The 18,267-nt window shown below is 37.5% G+C and overlaps 1 long non-coding RNA gene across 1 annotated transcript in view; it reads right to left on the reverse strand.

Moving 5' to 3' along the window:
* Positions 1-14,789: 14,789 nt before the first annotated feature.
* Positions 14,790-18,267, reverse strand: part of LOC116527510 — a 78,613-nt gene continuing 75,135 nt past the window's right edge. The window contains exon 3 of the long non-coding RNA XR_004258590.1: positions 14,790-17,415. This is a non-coding gene — a long non-coding RNA (uncharacterized LOC116527510). The remainder of the gene's footprint in view (positions 17,416-18,267) is intronic.

The raw sequence follows: 18,267 nt of genomic DNA on the forward strand, positions 1-18,267 counted from the left end.
CCAGATAGCTTCTCAGCTGCAGGTCTCTGCTGATGCAGAGCTCAGGTGAAGAAAGAGAATGTTTTAACCAGGGAGCTTTGTCAGCCACAATCAGGAATTACCATCCCTAGACCACTATCAAGAAGGAAGAACTAAAAAGAGAAAAAGAATGAAGATCAATGTTTCCAGCAGAGAATGTATTGCAGAGACTGACTTCCTGCCACACTAGATCTTGAACAGTCTATTCCAAAAAGAAAAAAAGAGATTTCATCAACCCAGCAAGAAGAGAAGGCAGATCGGTAAGGACTCATCCTTTTGGCTCATTTATCTTAGCTGAAAGATGTTTCCAGTGAGAAAGAAAAATCTATATGAAAGTCTTAAAGTGAGAAGAGTAAATTAACTTTGGAAATAATTAGTTAACATATAAATATTTGGCTTCCTTAAAACTTAGTAAGGAATAAATATCCATTAATATATTTCTGAGAGTGACACAAAGTAAATCATAAAGAAGGCAGAGAGAAGACCTGGATTTATGCTCATTCCTGCTCCAGCTACGTACCACTCCAGGGTCTCCGAGAAGCAAGAACCTGCTTCTGCTCCTGGACCATTACCTGCACAATGGTTATGAAGATAAGATCCTCAAGCCAAAAACTATAGACATAAATAACTAATTCTCAATTTCAACTCACAACAGAAGTTGAGCAGCAGGTGCACATTCAGTAAGAAAACACTTCATAGTCTATATTTTCTCTCCCTCAGAGAAAAGGCGACAATATACCAGAGGCTTATGAATCAATACCGTGTGCAATAGGGCAAAATGCAGAGAAAATGGTGTTAAAAAAATAAAAAGCAATCCAGGAGACCACCATTAATACTGACTTTAGGATTCAACAGGAGCACCCTTCACAGATACTTGGCAGAACTAGCCGACTTTAAATATGCTGCACTTCCAAGTCAAAGTGTCCTGAGGCAGAAAGACAATTATAAATCAAAAGGCTCAGGAGAGAGCCAAGAGCTATTCTGGGGGTCTGCTGGTATGCAGCATTAGGGAACAGACTTAAGGCACTATTCCATGTTCAGTGGTAATCGAATGCCTATTTTATTTTCCTGCTTTCTAAAAAACAGTTGAACTAATCTCCAATTTGTTAGTTACCAAGTAGTCTTTCTGACTCCTGCTATTCTGGCTATTTTTTTTTAACCATTTTCACTGCAGTAAAAATTGAGAGCAAATACTCAAAATATTAACTAACACATAAGTCATAAAGTTACTGTTATAAGAATATGTAAGACATAGTTTAAAGTTGGATAGATAAGATTTGGGAACACTCCTGTAAAATCAGTAGCCAATGATCACACCAACGTTAAAACCAAATTAATGTGAAAATTCTAGATGCTCACTAACTTTTTTTAATGGTTTTGTTCCAGAAGTTTCGTTCAACTTGGTTTTATATAATTCAAAAAATTATATGTATTAAACCAATGCCTTCAAATAAACATGGATTTTCTGAATGCCAAACAAGTAATTCAGTTTTCAGTGTCTTGCTAAATTAACTTAAAACAAGAGTATAAACCAATATTGTTCTTACAACTTAGCATTTTCTTTTTTTAAAAAATGATTTTTTAAATAACCAAGTTTAAGTTAAATGCACCTGTGCTATACTAAAATTCTATTTTTTTTAATTTCAGGATTTAATTCTTTACTTTTCACATCAGAACAAGTAGCCTCACCATTCACTTATATAACATAATAATTGGCATGAGACTCAAACCTATTGTACAAACACATGATTAATTATAAACTTTGATTAGTACTACTGCATTTTTCACTACAGCATCAAAAAAGTGTGTTATACCTGAATTAGCATTAGACCAGGCAATTAACAATTGTATATTTGATCCTACATTCGTGTCATATAACAACAGATGACATCAGTAGACTGATAAGTTATAGATGTGTAATATAATACCCAAAGCAAACACTGAAAGATTGTACAAAAGAGACATACAGAAAACATTAAAGATAAGTAGAAAATGAAATTTTAAAAAATGTTTTAAGTATCCCACAGGAAGACAGAAAAATGATAGAGAACAAAAACAAGGGGAATAAACAAAAAAATTATAAATTTAAGCCAAAAAATATCAAAAATTAAATGTATATTGTCAAAATATACCAATTAAAATACAGAAAATTACGAGGGTAGTTTTTTTATATGACAAAGTGATGTGCTGCCCACAAGAGAGTCACCTTATATAAAATAATATAGGAACATTAAAATTTAAAAATAGAAAAAATATATAGCAATAAAAATGTTTAAAAGACATATGAACATTTTTTTCCAGTGGGCAGTGTTAAATTATGATGTCTAGGGATCTACACTTATTTGGTAAAGCTAGAAGGAAGTGATTGCTTTAAATGTCAAGATAGTGGTTGAGACTGAAATGGGGCACATGGCGGCAGAGAGGCTATCTGTGGTGGTGGCTCTATTCCTTTCTGCTATCAATTTCTACTTCTTCCCTGGACACTGATTTTAAGAGTGTTCACTTTATAATACTTTAGTTTTCATTTTCATGTGATTTTCTGTATTTATGTTTTGTTTTAAAATAAAAAGATCAGATTTTTAAATAAAAAAATATGGGATAAAGAAAATGATCTTATAATTAAAAGAAAATACAAAAGTCAAGATTTTAGAAGTATAAGAATCACAGTGACTCAAGGAATTATGGTACTTGAGTGACACATTTTTTCACCATGAACCCCATGATTAATAATCTTCAACTGTTTTCTAGTATAAGATATTATGATTCGTATTTACATTTCTAGAAAGAGAGGTTCTGATTGTCTTATTTCAGGTAGAAAGACATTTCTTTCTGCAGCGGGCTAGAGGACACTTTGATTGGCAGTTACAGTAAGATTGTACAAAATGAGGTATGGATAATTCCCTAGGCTAACCCTGTTGCTCTTACAAGAATAAAAGAAAATAGAAATGAACTCCATAGTATCTTATAAATTGCAGAAAATAAGTGTGAGTAAATATTACCCAACCCTGCAAGATTTGTAATCTAAGTTGTTGAAATCTGTTGATAGCAAAATTCTTTGTGTCATCTTAATACTAAGGACTGTTAAAATGCCAAAAGGTATTTTATATTTATCTTCTAAACTCTTGCATTTTAAACTGCAAAACAGCTAACCCTAGAACTATAGCAGTGTATCAGAGGAAATAACAGTAGACAAGTGCTGCATTTTTCTGGGTTTCTCCCACCAGAAGAATAAAGATGTAATCGGGATTTATTTGGAACTTAACTCCATTCTAAATCTTATGGAATGGGCAAGGTTGAGGGATAGATAAAAGTCTTTGAGTACATAGTATTATCAACAATATTACTTTAATGTAAATCCCCACACAAAATGTTAAACAAAAACCTATCTGATATCCCTGGAATAAAATGACTAGTTATAGTATTTCTATTAAAATACAGACATGAATATGTCTTCCATACTAACCAATTAGTATACTTTCTCAACTCTTGTTTATTTTTAAATAAGAAGAGAAATGAAACTGCATCTTAGGAATTTTAATATACAATATGTAGTCACTATGAAACTCATTGTCAAAAGTTGTTCAAAATTATCTTTCAAAAACCACTTGGCAAATAAAACTCTTAACTGCTCTTCTCGCAAAAGAAACTAAATTTCTGTTCTTTCCTGCCCTTTGAAAAGAGATAATTGAATGAGAGATTCATAATGGAATTCTTTTTCAGTGTGCCTGAATATTTGGCATCAGGCCAAATTGAAAGAGCTCCGAAGACTCTGAAACTGAAAAATTAACCTTAAGTTAAAAACAGGCGACTTTTGAAATGTTTAAAAGTACCCAAGGTGCTTAATATCATTGTATTCTCAATAAGTCAATTTTCCAAATACTAAAGAAACTTCAGAATTCTAGATTAGCCCTAAATTCATGTTTCACAAAGAGAAAAAGGGCAAGCTAGAAATCCTTTTCATGGTTAAAGCACCTGATATGTCAGGACATCAAAGATCTATCTAACGGCCCTAAGGGAGAAGTGGTTAAGTTGAAAATGCAAGCTCCATTTAATAAAACCAAAGGAAATAAAAAAGACAAGACAAGACATTCTGAAGAAAGAGAAGCTGTGGCCTGCCACTCACTCAACAGAAACTATTGACTACTTAGCCAGCAAAAAATGGAGTCTGATTTAGAGGAAATGTGACCGTGTTTGCTTGACTGTCTGAAGACGTGACGAATCACCTAGAAAAGTAACAATTTACTGCATTTGATTTGGAATAAAACTTATCAGCCAGTGTTATAAAGAGTATTGGCATAGTCATAGTACATTGACTAATCAACAAGTCATAATACAGGCTACAGGACAGTATGTCCATCTATGGATGGATTGAGTTTTAAAAGACAACGGAAATATCTGTATACCTGTCAAGTCACGTTTGCACACAAAGAAGAGACATTTCAAATTGACTCTAAAAATAGACTTGTAAAGAGATACGGATCTATCAGAATCCTAGAAAAATCTGAACAATCCAGGCATTTGATTTACCCATGGTCAACCTATGGATTGGTTTCTTTGGGGCCAAGTATCCACTAATAGACCAAAAAGCTTTGGCCAGTGGTAGACAGATTCAGGTGGTAGAAATAGTACAAAGGTAGGAAGAAAGCAAAGTTTGGAGTGGATGGAGAGTTGATTGATCAGAAATGGAATGAAAAAGTCTGCTATGATCTGTTTATCTAGTACATTAAATCCTCTATGCTTGCCTTTCAAATATACTGCTCCCAATACTCAATAATTTTCTCCCCTAATATGATCTAATGACTACATTTATAAGCGGAAAGACAGTCTTCCCTCTGAATAGCACAGAACATAACAGATCACAGTGAATGGAACTTAGTATTGTTTCCGGAAACTTGCTTCTGCTTACACATACACACACCCCATATGTATGTGTGTGCTAAAGCCGATGTAAAATGTGTTTATTATACATCAATTTCTGCTATCTCTTTTCATCAGTTTTGGCACACTAACTGCAGGCAGAAGGAAACTGCAATATGGTTACAAAATATATTTCCTTTTGCTCCTTAAGCCAGATATTTGTGGACCTGAGTTTATCTGTGTCATGCTGTAATTTACCCAGTGCTCCAAAAGGAACCATTCAACCTTGCCATTGCTGTATTTTCCGTTCCTTTAACCACTCCATAATAATAAAAACTCAAGCACCAAATGCCTGACCCTCCAGTTGGCGCATGATCCTGATAAACCATCAGATCATAGTTTATCCATAAAGAGTGTTAGCTTTGCATTTTCAGATAAGAAGGAATGTTTCCTTACCCTTTATCCCAATAAAATCCAATAATAAATCCAAACACTGTATCTTCTCTATGTCCCTTACTCCCCATGATTATTCTCTGCCTTACTCTCTCTTCAGAGAAATATATGAGTTTCTTAGCAGCCTTGAGCAAACATAACAACCAACTCTAGTAAGGATGGAGCCTGAAAGACTGCAGAAAAATAGAATCAGGATTTTGTGCACTTTCTCATAGGAGACAGATTTAATGTTTAATATTCAATGTTTAACAAATTCTAAATTTTGAGTAGTGGTTAAAAAAGAAGATTATCAGAAATTAGTCATTTCAGTGCCAAATACAGTTAAGCAAGATTATAAAATGCAAAACTGAAATCAGTGAACATTTCCCTCAGGAAATGTCAACCACAAATTTCCCTATGTCTCAGCAAGCAGGGATTAACAGATACTATCAGAAACACAAAGGATAAAGTATTTATAGTCATTGCATGCCTCTATCAGCACTTAACAATATTATAAAGACATTCTCTGTGTGCAGATTAGTAATTCCCACTAGACTATAAGTTCCTTTGGGCCTTATTTATCTTTGTTTAATAGAACACCAAGTATGTAGTAGGCGCTATATACTGTCATTTATTCTCTATGCTAAATAGCATATTAACTTTTAGGTAATCTATTTACTGTACTTATAAGTCTTTGAACTAAAGAATTCTCTCAGATACCATTATACCCACATGCCTGAAATAGGTGGACCACAATTGACAGTTAAGATTGTGATGCCCATAGAAGACAAACCAGAAAAAAAATCTCCTATAGAATGCCTATGGAACACATTTTAAACTCCTTAGATTGACTCACGCAAGTATAATAGCACCGCTAATCATGTTTCATCTTCCAAAGTTCATGAGTCTATGATCTCCAAAGCAGCACATCACAGTTAAGAGGCAGAAAAGAAAAAGTTAGGTTTGAGTTCCAATTCCTTCACTTTTCAGCTAACAACTTAACCCTCTTCAGTTTCTTCATTTACCATAAATCAGGTGTAATTAAAGTTTATATCATATAATAGAATAAAATAATGTTTTATGAATGTAGGACAATATCTGATACACAGTAAACAATCAAAGTTTATGGTTTCTATCAATATTATTAACACCACCATTAAGTGAAAAGAAAGAGGAAACAGTGAAGAAAAATACCCATGTTATATTTTAAAGTAGAAAATATATTTTCTTTTTCATTAGAAAAGTTTGTAGCTATCAACATATACCATTATGAAATAAGTTACTGCTATGAGAAAAATTGTTGCTACAAGTACTTCCTTTTCAGGTTCAGAAGCAACTCATTTACTGATTATAGAGGGATATTTTCTTTAAAACAAAACATACAATTAGGTATTTTCTAAGTAAGCTTTTTATTAAGTCTAAAAACAGTTTCTGAAAAGTGAAGTTGTCAAACATTTGTATCCAAATTACCACAGTGATCAGAGGGATGGTATAATAGTTTTAGAAATTGTACACAGGGCCGGGCGCTGTGGCTCACGCCTGTAATTCCAGCACTTTGCGAGGCCGAGGTGGGTGGATCACGAGGTCAAGAGATCCAGACCATCCTGGCCAACATAGTGAAACCCTGTCTCTACTAAAATATAAAAATTAGCTGGGCATGGTGACGCACATCTATACTCCCAGCTACTTAGAAGGCTGAGGCAGGATAATTGCCAGAACCTGGGAGGTGGAGGTTTCAGTGAGCCAAGATTGTGCCACTGCACTCTAGCCTGGTGCCTGATGACTGAGCAAGACTCTATCTCAAAAACACAAAAAAAAGAAAGAAACTGTATGTAGGATTTGAAGCTCTCCAATAGAACACCAAACTATGAGAAATTCCACAGATACAAGATTCTTCCATATACTCACAATCCTGAAACAAATAAACCTCAATTTATTTTCGAATTCAAGGGATAAACAAACATTTTATGCTAGGCAATAAAAGGAAACTGAAATAGCTCCAGAAAAAAAGCTAAATGTGAGCAAAGGTTATGAATAGATACTTCACAAAATTATGCAGATGGTCAATAAGCATATGAAAAGATATGAAACTCACCTGATATGGTTTGGATTTGTATTTCTGCCCAGATCTCATGGGAAACTGTAATCCCCAATGTTGGAGGAGGGGCCTAGTGAGAAGTGATTGGATCCTCATGGGGGCAGACTTCCCCTTTGCTGTTTTTGTCGTAGTGAGTTCTCACAAGATATGCTTGTTTAAAAGTGTGGAGCATTTCCCCTTTATCCTCTGCCTCCTGTTCTGGCCATGTAAGATGTGCCTTCTTCCTCATCAACTTCACCCATGATTGTAAGTTTCCTGAGGCCTCCCAAGCCATGCTTTCTGTACAGTGTGCCAAACTGTGAGCCAAATAAACCTCTTTCCTTTATAAATTACAGAGTTCTCAGGTAGTTATTTACAGCAACGCAAGAACAGACACAAGCCCAATTGTCCCATGTAAGTGATGTTTATGGTTTCTTTTGAATAAATGTAGAGATTGACTCCATCAGTCTTAAAACTTGAGAAAGTTACATTTATCTTATCTGAATTCCTTTCTCAGGAAATAAACCATCAGACTTCCAAGATACTATCAAGGAACTGAAACATACCACATCACCACATCTGGACAATGAGATTCCAGACCCTTCACTAATCATGATTGCCTAACTGACTTCCATTCCTGCTTCCTTTCCTCCTTCCTGTTGACCATCTCCTCTTCCTTACCCCTAAAGAGGGGTTAGGTGAGAGGACTTGGTTTTCCCATACGTTATATTTATTCCCTGCTGAATAAATTTCTAATTTTAGTCAGAGATATATATTTGAGATTGAATTCCCTTCTGCATGACTGCAACACCCAAATAAAGCCTTCCTTCCTGGCAATATTCATTGTCTCAGTAACTGGCCTTCTGTTGGGCAAGCAGCAAGACCTAGACCTAACTCTTGCTGTTTTGTAACAGATGATATCATTAATAATTAGGTGAATGCAAATGAAAACTGCAGTAAGATATTAGTACACACACATTACAACAGCTAAAATTAAAGAGACTGACAATACCAAATGTTGATGATCTGAAGTAACTGAAATGTTCATACATACTGGTAGGAATATAAAATAATTCAAGCACTTGGGAAAAGGTCTAGAAAACTTTTACAAAAGTGGACATACACCTACTCTATGAACCTGTAATTCCAATGCTGGGTATCTACCCAATTAAAATGTTTCTTTAAAGGTTACAAAAAAAAACCCTTATACAGGAATGCTCATAATAACTGCATTCATGATATCAAAAACTAGAAACAGACCAGGTATCCATGAATATGCAAAAGAATAAACAAATTATTGTATTTTTCTACAAGGGAATACTAATGATAAAAATAAACAATTTTCTAGTACACATGAAACATAGGTGAACCTCATAACACTGTGCTGTGTAAATGAAGCCTTACTCAAAAGAGTACACACTGTATGATTTCATTTATACCACATTCTATAAGAAGCAAAATAATTCTATGGTGAAAAAAAATCAAAGCAATGACTAGTGTGCCAGGAGATAGGGTGGAGTATTAGTACATTTTCACGCTGCTGATAAAGATATACCCAAGATTGGGCAATTTACCAAAAAAAAAAAAAAAAAAAAAGAGATTTTTGGATTTACAGTTTCACGTGGCTGGGGAGGCCCCACAATCATAGCAGAGGGTATAAGGCACATCTTACATAGTGGCAGACAAGAGAAGAGAGTTTGTGCAGGGAAACTCCCATTCTTAAAACCATCGGATCTTATGAGAGTTATTCAATATCATGAGAACAGCATGGGAAGGACCTAACCCCATGATTCAACTATCTCCCTCCAGGTCCCTCCCACCACACATGTAAATTATGGGAGCTACAAGATGAGATTTAGGTGGGAATAGAGGGCCAAACAGTACCATTCCACCCCTGGCTTCTCACAAATCTCATGTCTTCACATTTCAAACTCCATCATGCTTTCCCAACAGTCCCCCAAATGTCCTAACCAATTTCAGCATAAACTCAAAAGTACAGTTCAAGTGTCATCTGAGACAAGGCAGGTCCCTTCCACCTATGAGCCTGTAAAATCAAAAGCAAGTTAGTTCCTTCCTAAATACAATGGGGATACAGGAATTCAGTAAATACAGCCATTCCAAATGGGAAAATTGGCTGAAACAAAGGGGCTACAGGCCCCATGCAAGTCTGAAATCAAGCAAGGCAGTCAAATCTTAAAGCTATAAATTTATCTCCTTTGACTCCATGTCTTATATCCAGGTCACACCAATGCAAGAAGTGGATTCTCATGGTCTTGGACAGCTCTGCCCCTGTGGTTTTGCAGGGTACAGCCTCACTCCTGGTTACCTTCATAGGCTGGCATTGAGTGTCTGTGGATTTTCCAGGCACATGGTGCAAGCTGTCGGTGGATCTACCATTCTGTGTTCTGGAGGACAGTGGCCTTCTTCTCACAGCTCCACTTAGGCAGTGCCCCAGTAGGGACTCTATGTGGGGACTCTGACCCCACATTTCCCTTCTGTATTGCCCTAGAAGAAGCTCTATACGAGGACCCCACCACTCCAACAAACTTCTGCCTGGGCATCCAGGCAGTTCCATACATCTTCTGAAACCCAGGCAGAGGTTCCCAAACTCCAATTGTTGACTTCTGTGCACTCACTGGTTCAACACCATGTGGAAGCTGCTAAGGCTTGGGGCTTGCATCCTCTGAAGCAACAGCCCAAGCTATACCTTGACCCCTTTTAGCCATCGCTGAAGCAACTAGGATGCACAACACCAAGTCCCTAGCCTGCACACAGCAGGGGGTCCTGGGCCTGGCCCATAAAACCATTTTTCCCTCCTAAATCTCTGAGCCTGTGATGGAAGGGGCTGCCATTAAGACTTATGATATACCCCAGAGACATTTTCCCCACTGCATTGGTGATTAACATTCCGCTCCTTGTTGCTTATGCAAATTTATGCAGCCAGCTTGAATTTCTTCTCAGAAAATAGGATTTTCTTTTCTATTGCATTATCAGGCTGCAAATTTTCTGAGCTTTTATGCTGTTTCCCTTTTAAAACTGAATGCCTTTAACACCACCCAAGTCACCTCTTGAATGCTTTGCTGCTTAGAAATTTCTTCCACCAGATATCCTAAATCATCTTTCTCAAGTTCAAAGTTCCACAAATCTCTAAGGCACGGGCAAAATGCCACCAGTCTCACAGCTAAAACCTAAGCGTCACCTTTGTTCCAGTTCTCAAAAAGTTTCTCATCTCCATCTGAGACCACTTTAGCCTGGATTTCATTGTCCATATTATTATCAGCATTTTGGCCTAAGCCATTCAACCAGTCTCTAGGGAGTTCCAAACTTTCCCACATTTTCCCATCTTCTTCTGAGCCCTCCAAACTATTCCAACCTCTGCCTGTTACCCAGTTCCAAAGTCGCTTTCACATTTTAGGGTATATTCTCAGCAGTTTCCCACTCTACTGATACCGATTTACTGTATTAGTTTGGTTTTGCACTGCTGATAAAGATATACTCAAGACTGCACAATTTACAAAAGAAAAAGGTTTATTGGACTCTCAGTTCCATGAGGCTGGGGAGGCCTCACAAGCATGGTGGAGGGTGAAAGGTACATCTCACTTGGCAGCAGACAAGAGACGAGAGCTTATGCAGGGAAAATCCCATTTGTAAGAACACCAGATCTTATTAAACTTACTCAGTATCATGAGAACAGCACAAAAATACCTGCCCCATGATTCAATTATCTCCCACTGGGTCCCTCCCACAACATATGGGAACAATGGGAGCTACAACATGAGGTTTGGTTGGACACACAGTCAAACCATATCAGATGGAATTGACTGGAAAGGGGATAAGGAATCTGTCTGGGACAAGATTATATAATGTTATATAATGTTCTATATCTTGTTAGGGGTTTGGATTACACAAGCATATATATTTGTCACAACTTTGTTGATATGCAATTAAATCTTGTGTATCATATTTTATGTAACTTTGCATCAAAAGACAGATTATAAACAAATAATAGGACAAGAAAATGTGTCACATATACACCACGTAATGCTATGCAGCCATAAGAAACGATGAGTTCGTGTCCTTTGTAGGGACATGGATGAATCTGGAAACCATCAATCTCAGCAAACTGACACAAGAACAAAAAATCAAACACCACATGTTCTCACTCATAGGTGATGTTGAACAATGAGAACACATGGACACAGGGAGGGGAGCATCACACTATGGGGTCTGTTGGAGGGGGCAAGGGAGGGAGAGCAGGGTGTGGGTAGGGAGGTTGGGGAGGGATAACATGGGGAGAAATACCAGATGTAGGTGACGGGGTGATGGAGGCAGCAAACCACACTGCCATGTGTGTCCCTATGCAACAATCCTACATGATCTGCACATGTACCCCAGAACATAAAGTACAATTAAAAAAAAGGAAAAAAAATCAACAAATAATGAACTCTATTCCATTATATGTACACTGAAGTATTTAGAAAAAAAACTAATAATGTTGCAATTTCCTTTTAAATGTAATAAAATGGATTGGTGGAAGTGTACAGTGATAGATGGATAAACATGCGATAAAGCAGCTATGAGCAAAGTATTGATAAAAGAATCTTTGTGGTGAGTGTACAAGTCTTCCCAATAACCTTTTTTAAGCTTGCTAAATGATTGCCGTTTTTCATGGTATAATATTGGCAAAAAAAAAAAAGATACTGCTTAAAGTTTAAATTTCATTATTTTTTCTAGTAAAAATCAAATGTCAAATTGCTGTTGTTGGCAATCACCATAAATGCACCCTCACTATAACTTTACAGTAATACATATCTTAAAAAAAATAAAATATATTTTATTCACAAATTACACCTGATCACTAATATATCACACTTATGGTCAATGAAAGTAATATGTAGGCCAACAGAAGAGGAGAAAAGATACCTTTTTCCAATGTTGAAAAGCTTTCAAATATCATCTCAACTTTCCCTTTGCCAGTACACGTTGGACTTTGTCTAATATAATTACAAACAGTCTACAGGCAGATTCAAAATACTTTAAATTATCATAGTTTAAAATTAAATTATAACAATTACAAAAACACGATTCTTAAAATTTTGTCTTACAGAATCATAAAGATGTTTTCCTCTACAGTATACATAACTGTACAGACCTACATAACAGACCTACATAACAACTTCATGATTATAAAAATTAGTAAATATTGACAAAACTATTTTTTAATGTGGCAAAACTCTGTCTTGATGTTGCATTGGCATTATAATTGTGAATTTACATGTTCATAAACTACTGTGGTGGTGTTGCAAGGCTTTTCCTTAGTTCAGCTAAAGACAGGGCTGTCTGTCCCATGGCCACAAAAATTCAGGCTCATGGACAATTTGAATGGTGAGTGAGACAGGGTTTTATTGGGTGAAAAGGAAGAAAATGGGGTAACAGGGACTCTCACTAGGCCAGTGTTCCTGCTAGAGTGCTTCCCACCCACCATTCAAATCCCACGTTTCACACAGGAATAGGAGGGTCCAGGCTCCTCCCTGCTGCAAACATAGTGAACTTTCTGAGGCTCTACCTCAGTGGACAGGCTGGCTGGAGTTTCTCTGGGGATCCCCTCCCACCTGGCTATCTAATTCCTTCCCCTAAGGAAATAGTCTAACTGCTGTTGGATTAGGATAAGAATGAAGACCTGTCTTAAGTGCTTCCTGCTAACAGGGGGCAGTTTTGAGGAAATGGCAGTCAGAGCTTCCCCAGAGGCCGACTTAAGGATTCCTAGAAAAAGGAGCCATTGTCAGAGGCTCCAGTTGCGTGACTGTTTGGAGTTTGATGGCCTGAAGGCAAGAACAGATAAACTGGGTTATTAAAAAACATGTATCAAAACAAAACAAGGGGAGGTGTAAAGACAGCTCAAAAATTCTGAGGCCTTTTACCAGTTTACATAGGGAGAGGGAGGCCAAAAGACCGACTGGTTTAAAAAAAAAAAAAAAAAAAAAACTCTACCCTTTTTCTGCCATGTTGGGCTTCTGGGTTCCCTTCCCCTGAGCCCAATCCTAACCTAACCAGCTTAAGGTTTAAAAAATTAACTCTTTCCAGTTTGGAGGATGCATTTGAGGGGAGGGCCTCGTAGTATGGAGACATAATTACCTATTAGTGAAGAGAGAATTAAGGAGGAGGAAGGGGGAAAAAAAAGGCATTCCCAGAGGTTCAGGATGCATTAGAAAGGGGTTCAGACTGAAGACGAATGGCTGCCCATCTAGAAAGAGGGGAGCGGACATCACTGGTTCCTTTCTCTTTGTAGCAGACACCCAGAGTACATGAGGGAGAGAGAGAAGAGCATCCTCTTTCCATTCTTGCACTGCTATGGGTATTAAAGCGGGCTGCACCCATGAAGCAGGGGACCCTAGAGAATAGGAATTATCCGCTCTCACCTATGTCTCTTTCCCATATACTGTCAGTAGCTTTGGAGTTCTTTAGACCTCATTTATGCCATGGATATTAATGTAGCCTTTATCAATGAAACAGGAAGCTTGGGTTTGGCTTAATCAGCAAGAATCAGCCACGCTCACCTGCCCTGGGCCTTGTAACCTCTGTTGTCATTTGCCGCTGGATCTCTCAGTCTAGTTTTCCTTCCTAGAGCTTTGATCCTGAAGCTTGGAATTGATTTGGGACAAAAATGTATCTCAGGCGTTGCATGGACTCCTTATCATAAGTTGAATGCTTAGGTAAAGAACTGGGTCCTCTTCCAACAAGGGAGAGGAAAGGATGCCTTGTGACATACTCAAATAAGTGGTGGCTATAGCTATGCTTGCTAAGATTTGGGTGCATGGTGCTTGGCTTTGGTTAGCTCCATTGGCCTTACTTTCCCAAAAGGAAACCTCTGAGTGATGGACATCCTATTCATTCCTATCACCTAGAAGAAATTGCAGGATAAATGCTCAGAACTAAAATATTAATCAGAATTTCTACATTATCCATCCCTCTTATTCTTTCTGAGCTGCAGCCAGGCATTGCTGGTTGCTTCACAGAAGAAAGCAGAGTTAGTCTAAAACATAGGCAAAAAACTTAAAAACAACTAATGACTTTAGAATTTAATGACAAATATACCACAAGTTTTGAAACATGATTTCTCTCTCCAGTACTCATGTTTGTTTAAAAAAAAAAAAGTCATCATAGGACTGAATGGTTTGCATACTAGACTTCAGTCTTATACTTAACCTGATTATTTGCATAAAGTGCAGCAAGAATAATTATTTCTACATAGGCCATTTGGATTGATTGACTTTGATAGAAGTTTGTTCCACAAGGAATCTCAGATAAGCCCTTTTAAAGCCAAGCCCAGCCACGGATTTATTCTCAAATATCTGTGAGTCGGGTGATCCCCTCCACTTAAGGTCCCGAGATAAATTTGGAGCTCCTGAATCTGTTAGAAAGTGACATTCTTTACTGACCACTGGTCAAGAACCCTGTACAAGAACTGCATAGTTAAGGGCATGAGGCCAGTTTCTCCCATGGGGATTTTATCAGCTCTGCCAGCTGATATTGACTACTTAAAGGGAAGCATACCCTTCCAGTCAAAGACTTGGTAAAATAACCACTTTCTCCAAGTGTGTCTTGTTGCAAAAGAAAATGGGTTCTTATTGCACTGATGCAAACAACTGTACTGCTGTAAGAATGCTCACAGATAGTTTCCAAATTCTAGAGGAACCAGGAAGAGAGAAATATGCCCTAAATCTTGATCACGGGAGTGTATCTTACTTAATTATTAAAAGCCATAAATAGTTCAAAGTTTCCTTGACTCCAAAAAACAAAACCATGGATCAGCAATATTCAAAGCAAGGTTAAAAAGATTTGCTTCAGTTTCCTGACTTCCATTTAGTTAACTCTTGTTTTGCTTGATATTCATGAGCATTTCAGCTCTTCATGAGTCCTGTACATTTTCCTTTATTCTAATGTTACAATCTCTAAAATTATCAGAAGGCTGTATTTGAGAGCACCTGTTAAAGTTCTACAGCTTATTATGAACCATCTTTTGAAAAGGACAAAAACAAAACAATTGTCTGTGAATAGCAAAATATCTGGGTTAGTTACAGTTAGAAACACAACTGACAAAGAAGTTTGTTTATCTCCATGGTTTACAATAACATAAAAACCTTAATTACGATTGGTAGCATATACTTAGACATTAGAACTTTAAAAATCCCATACAATTTTGGATCATACATTAGCATTATTCACTGAGATATAACCTAAAGAAGACTGAGCATCATTTTGACAATTTCATGTACAAAATCCAGTTTACCTCTCTTTTCTGGGCATTCCAGGGGCCATCTGGACTATCCCAGGTGTCAGTAAAGACAATTTTGAAACTGAAGTTTGATTTTGAGAAGGCCGTTAAATGTTCAGGGTTTAAAACACTTGATATTATGAAACAGAATTCTAGGTTACAGTAAGTTACTTATTTTGCCAAAAATTATGTCTCAAAAATTTAAAGAAGCAAAAACCTTCCATAACTCCTTACAAATTTTACCAAAGAGCAGATTAGTGCCTTAAAAAACTCTTGCTATGCTTTTATTTCAATGCTCAATTTACAGAAAAACCATATAATACCCCTTTTTTGAATTTAGTATGTTGACACAGAGAACCTCTTCTGCAAGATTAATTTCCACAATTCTTCCACCACTTCTTTGAACCTTTAGCTTTTTTCTAATTTAATTAGTAACAATCCTTTAACCCTAGGCAAAAGTTTACATTTCCATGCCTTCTTATAACCTTTATTAAAAAACACATTTCACCATTTTTACACACCTTGTATGTAAATATATTTCTAGTAGTTTCAATTAACTCCTAGCAATTTTAAACTTTAAGGTAAAACTTGGTAAGTTGCTTTAATTGTGTGCTAGCTGCCGTCAAAGCTTGCCTTATTAGTTAAGGGGTGATTAGTTCCGTATGTCCCCAGGCCTTAACAATTGTCTAATGGCTCAAACCCAAAAAGCAGTTTGTGACCTCAACGGTTTGTAACACTTGGCAAACCTTACACCTGACCTGCATTTCACCAATAGTGGTTAGGGCTGTTTTTATTTCTTAAAGATTAAAGTCACATGAACCGAAATGTTCCAAAGCTTCTAACTTCCCTTTAAAAAGTATTAGATCCAGTGCTTTTCTTTCTTTAGGCCAAATTAGAGTTCTTTTGACAGACAACATACACAGTACGCACACAGACCTCCAGAAAACCCAGTCCCTAGGTGGGGCCCTTTAAGAGACAGCCCCAGGAAAACATGCAGGTATCAAACCAGAAAGAAACTTATTCCCTAAGGCAGGATTCCTAAACAAAGTCTTGCCAAGTGGTTACAAGCCATGCTCCCTGGGTGTAAAACAAGATGGAGGCTTGCAGCACAAATCATACAGACAAGAAAAGCGCACCGGATTGGCCACAGCCCAAGACTGGCCCCACAAACCCTTTTTCACAACTAAAGCTTTACAGAAAATATAAACAGTAATAGCTGTGCGGCCTTGTGTAGTAAAACATCTTCTAAAAGAAAAAAAAATCTTGCTTAAAACCTAACTGCTGATGGGGCGGAGAAGAGGAACAGTTTAAAAATTTCTGGGGAAGAACCTCATACTCTTAAGCAAGTGGTTTCTCGACCAGGGAGATTAGTTCCATTATTGTCCAATGGAGTAAAAAAAAAACCTGGCTGGGGAAGGGGAAGGCTCCCGCAGAAGCAGGTGGCTGGGACTGCCAGCCTGCTGTGCCAAGCTCTTAGGCCATGCATCCCAGCACGGCATGGAGGAGAGAGCTGCGGGGACCTGCTGCTTGCCAGTCCATCCCCCAAAAAGGAAGGAAAAGGCCACGAGGATGAAAAGGCTCAGAAGAGAGAGCGATAAAGAATTGTTGGTTTGCATCTCACTCACCATTTCCTGAGCCCCCGCGCTGCATGCCAAAAGTGTTGCAGGACTTTTCCTTAGTTCGGTTAAAGATGCGGTTCTTTGTCCCATGGCCACGAAAATTCTGACTTGTAGACAATTTGAATGATGACACAGGGCTTTATTGGGTGAAAAGGAAGAAAAGGTGGAAACAGACACTCTTGCTAGGCCAGAGTTCCTCCTAAAGCGCTTCCCACTTGAGTTAAATTCCCAGATTCAAACAGGAAGAGGAGGTGCCAGGCTCCTCCCTGCTACAAAGGTCATGAACTTCCCAAGGCTCCACCCCAGTGGGCAGGCTGGTTGGTGTCTCTCCAGGGACCCTCTCTCACCTGGCTGTCTCAGTGGGACCAGAATTTTATTTTATTATTGGTTAGTTTCAGTTCCAGATTACAAAATCAATAACTGAAATTGAAAGGACCTGCCTCCCACATCAACAAAATACCACACGGAATTATACTTTACAATGAAGAATATTTCCTTCTTACTCAGCTATTCAAAGGGACCAGCTGAAAAATTTATGTAATAATTTGACATCTTTTTTCAATAACATGTGATTTCAAGTTCTGAGTAGCTCCTCCTTGCCCAGATATTTCAAAGGTTGAGGCTTAAATATGAGCCGTGTATTAATCAACTTTGCTGAAGTAACAAGCAACAACCCCCAAATCCCAGTGGCTCATAAAATTATTTTTCACTCACATTGCCCATTAATTATGAATTGGTTGTGGTTCTGGTAGATGGGACTTCTAATTCCTGAATCAAAGCAGTAGAGCATCCCCTCTTTTAGATAAGCCACCAGGAAGACTGAGAGAGCTGGCCAAAAACGTGTGCTGCCTTTTAAAACTTCTGCTTCAGAAGCTCTGGAATATCACATCTGCTCATATGCAACATAAGCAGAGAACTAAAGGACCCAAATACAAACATCTTGAGGCCAATATATAATCAAAGGAATAGGAAGCTAATAGTTTTTTAAA

Source organism: Sapajus apella, unplaced genomic scaffold (assembly GCF_009761245.1).
Source record: "Sapajus apella isolate SASKATOON/1434 unplaced genomic scaffold, GSC_monkey_1.0 scaffold55, whole genome shotgun sequence".
Lineage (NCBI taxonomy): Eukaryota > Metazoa > Chordata > Mammalia > Primates > Cebidae > Sapajus > Sapajus apella.